Source organism: Dinoponera quadriceps, unplaced genomic scaffold, assembly GCF_001313825.1.
Source record: "Dinoponera quadriceps isolate SergipeBrazil2010 unplaced genomic scaffold, ASM131382v1 scaffold1790, whole genome shotgun sequence".
Taxonomy (NCBI): Eukaryota; Metazoa; Arthropoda; class Insecta; order Hymenoptera; family Formicidae; genus Dinoponera; species Dinoponera quadriceps.
In genome coordinates this window covers 1-4,303 of record NW_014555839.1, presented here as the reverse complement: position 1 = coordinate 4,303, position 4,303 = coordinate 1, and the positions used below count along the sequence as shown (strand labels likewise).

The 4,303-nt window shown below is 38.4% G+C and overlaps 1 pseudogene; it reads right to left on the bottom strand.

Moving 5' to 3' along the window:
• Positions 1-15: 15 nt before the first annotated feature.
• Positions 16-1,282, bottom strand: LOC106745536 (annotated as a pseudogene).
• Positions 1,283-4,303: the final 3,021 nt, after the last annotated feature.

Here is a 4,303-nt window from a genome sequence, read left to right as displayed (position 1 = left end):
TATGACGTCAAAACAAAATCACTAACGTGTCAAAGCGGTTGTTTACAATATGTCTAAGCTTGCTTCATGATGTTTTGGATATGTCAAAATCGACCAACACTTACTGCTGGAGCCATCTATTGACAAACAGCGGGAACTTAGTTGCGCATCTAATAAATTTGTATATTTTTTAGAAAACTTATTTTATTTTAATGAAACTTTTACAGCCAAGTAAGTGGCCCATGGGCTATACAGTTATTCGATGAAATCTCCTTTAGCGGCAATAACAGCTTCAATTCTCTGCCGGAAACGTTTGCATGCTCGAATCAAATGATGCTTGTCCATATGCGTCATTACTCTGGTAATAGCTGCTCTGAGGGAATCAAGCGTATTATGGGAATGTTTATTGGTCTCCCATTCAACAACGCCCCATACATAATAATCTAAAGGATTAAGATCCGGGGAGCTAGGAGGCTACATGTTTGGGGTTATGTGATCATGCAGATTCTCGGACATCCAATCTTGCGTTCTCATTACTTTGTGTAAAGAAGCAGAGTCCTGTTGGAATACGTATGCCTTCCCACCACTCACGCTGTCTATCCAAGGCTTCACAACTGTTTCCAAAGCCTCAACGTAGGCGGCGGCATTCACCCGAAGTCCTTGAGGAAAGAAATGGGGTGGCATGACGTGTCCCTCATTGCTCACCACCTCCAAAACCATGACAGTTGCCGGAAACTTTGTGTGTATAACACGAGGAACATCTGAAGGATCTGCACAGAGCCATCTACCATTTCGTCGGTTTATTTTTTGATCCTGATCAAAACTTTTTTTGTCAGAAAAAAACCAGAGCATATCCGAGTTTTCAGGATGTTTTAACTTGTTTAGAAGTCATTGTGTCCGAATGAATCGCTGTTCTCGAGTTTGCAGACATGAACTGACCTCTACGCATCGCGTAAGACTTGTACCGGATGCCTTCGTGGATAATGCGACGAATTGTGCACTCAGAAACTTGGAGATCTTTCGATATTGCCCTTATGGACTTTGAAGGGTCTTCATCAATAATGGCCTGAATTTTCTGCACAAACTGTGATGTTCTAACTTTATCAGAACGTGCTTCATGTTTTTTACGCTTGGCAACACTTTCCACATTGCCATCAGATGCTTCTAACTCTCGATGAACTTTGTTTACAAAAAATCGGGCGACTTTCAAAAATCGGGAGATTTTAAGATCGCTGGGATTCGCGTGTATAGCGACGATAACAGCGTGTCTTTTCATTTCCTGAGCTAGCTTATTGTCTTCCATTTCTAATTTGAGTTAAAAAAAAATAAAATCAATTGCTATGAAGTGCCGAGCACATATGTGAGGGTCCTCAAATACCTGACGCACCCTGTATATACATCTATGTACATATATATATATATATACATTTATATACATAATATAAACATGTATGTAGCTTCGAGGGAATAAAATAAACAATATTCTTAAGACCTCTCCTCTTTCTCGATACAAATTTTTTCTAATTCCTTAGCATGCCATTCTGCGAAATACATCATTGTCATACCGACAACATTGTTCAGACACAGCGCTACTAGACGATTACAGCACAATCACCTGACACAAATGACAAGCGTCTTGTGTACAGTCATGGACAGAAAGATTGTCCCATTCTCTAGGCACAGTGATATCGGAAATTTTGAATTTAAAATATCATTTCCGAATATTCATAACTGCTGTGAAATGAATTGACGTGAATTGACAAGGATGTTCCAAAGCAGCAGTCATGATGCACAAATTTTCAAAAATGATTCAGCTTATTCGAAATTTCTGATATCACTATGCCTAGGAAATAGGAAAACCTTTCTGTATATGACTGTACGTGTACATAATTGGTAGTCAGAGCGAGGAAATATAATTTATAAATTATTGTACGGAATTGTACATGTACGAAACACAGCTGAATTTAATGAAATCAGATGACGTAAATTTTCCATTGGACAAATGGATGTTGGTGCATAATATCAATATGTTCCACGTCATATAATAATTGAGGAAGGAAATGAAAATTAGCTTTATAGTCCTTGATCTGAACCTCATAAATTGTCAACACAACCGCGCGTGCGATATAATCCCGTTGCAACCAGAGAGTTTTTAAAACTACATTCGGTTTAATACAAAAACAACTTTCTAAAACTCTCGGCCAAAAGTGATTTTATTGCGATATTTTCGATGTAATTTTTTGAATTTATTCAATTGTCTATTTGTATTATCACAATAAATGAATCGTATATAAGGACTGTCGGGAAGAAAAAGAAAGACAGAACACATCGTATCCAAGGAAGATCTACGACTGTGTTGAATTCTCACGTGATACGAGGAACGGTATTACTTTCGTATTAACGTTGAAGATATGTCTGTATGACGAATATACGGCAATAAGATCGTAACAAGCTAATAATTCTTTATATCTCGTAATGTGCATATATTTACCAGATGATATCGATGATAATACTTTTATTTATTTAAGTATTATTCTTACAGTTTCATCGATACGTGCTTATTCTAGCGTTGCGACGGTTCGACTTGCTCGCGGTTGGTCATCGGATGCGACATTCCAAGTTTTACGTCGCGTCGTATCCCGGATGAGCTCGCCGGACCGCCAGGTTTGAAGAGAGATGTAATCATGTAGTTAGATATGAAAACTAAGTTAAATTTATTCGTGTCTCATTATAATAACAGACAAAAAGGCAGAAATTAATAAAGATTCTGAAGTACAAATGCACATAAGACCAATCGGCGTGGTTTGGTTTTACGATATTATAAACGAAATAAATTATATATTTTTATATATTTATTAGATTTATTAGATTTATAGGTTATAAACAAAAAAAAGAACGCGGTATTTACATATACAATATTTAGACGCGGTGTTTGAGTGTCGGTATGCCTGTTCAACTTTGATCGGCTATTTATAGTAGCTCGCGACGTGGTGTGGACTGAGTTTTTCTGCCGACGTATCTCGGTGCCGACTCGTATCGGTCTTCAGCAGTATTTTCCAACGCGGCTCTTTAATCGGCGGTTTCAATACGGCGCATATAATCACGAGTTAGTTCGCTTAATAATATCAACTTTGCAATGTATGCTCGCTCTTATCGAGATAATAAAACAAAAATCCGTTATTCAAATAAAATCATAATCAATCAGCTCATGATATGTTTTTGCCTTTCAAGAAATTCTGCGTTTAACCGGTCGTCTAAACCGTCAGTCCTTCGGCTCATAGCATTTGGTAACATGCTCTACAATGCAGCCATCGCTCGCTAATCCTATTCTCTTACATTAAGCGAGTCTCTAAGGTATAATATTATTTATTAGAATTTGTTGGAAATAACTAACTCGACCGCCTAGTTATAATTAAAAACGGAAAGCTGCACGCGGCAAGATTTCCGAACTCGTTCAAATACCCGTCTCGAAGGACGGCCATTTCCCCGCTTTCCAAGATCTCTGTCGCGAAATCACAGAAAAACTTCCCGTAGGCAGACGATTCCCGGTCGTTGAAAATTCGGCGTTCCTCTTTTCTATTTTTCCCTTATTTGATTCGTGAGTATTCTCATTTTGTTTCTCTTGTCAATCACTTATTAAAGTTTTTTAGATATTACTTCAATTTGGAATTGAAACGAATTAAAGTATTGTTATTTAAATGTTAAACCGGTCTCTAAGTTATTATCTCTTCCGGCTTCTCTCCGACGTGTCCGCGGAATTGAGGAAGAACTTATAAGAACCACGACGCTCTACCACACGGAGGGATTCGACTCGTTATTAGACAATTAAAAACTGAGCTAGCCGCTGTCGCGCGAATGCGGGAGCGAATAAGTCTCGCAACCGACGCGGACGAGAATTGCGGTGACAGCCTATATCGACTTATTGGCAAATAGACCATAAAAAACTAGTCGCGAGTAAAAAAAACCAGTCTATTTCCGCGTCGGTAGAACTGCATGGTAGCGGTACATGTATCATAATAAGCTTTGCCCCTATCAATATTAATCTTGATATTGGGTTGGCAAATAAGTTCGTTCGGTTTTTTAATCGGTGTAGGTTTACTCATTCTGCTATCTCTTTTCCACAGCGCTATCGCACAACGCGCTTGCGCAGCTGAAAAGCGACGTTCCACCTAACCTATTTGTAAACATACGCCGGTTAATACCAGAGTATTGTGCGTACTGCACGGTTGTAAATATGGAAGAAAAGAACGTCCATTTTCGCCATATTTTACTTTTTTATTTCAAAAAAGGCAAACGAGCTGCGGAAGATCATAAGAAAATTTGT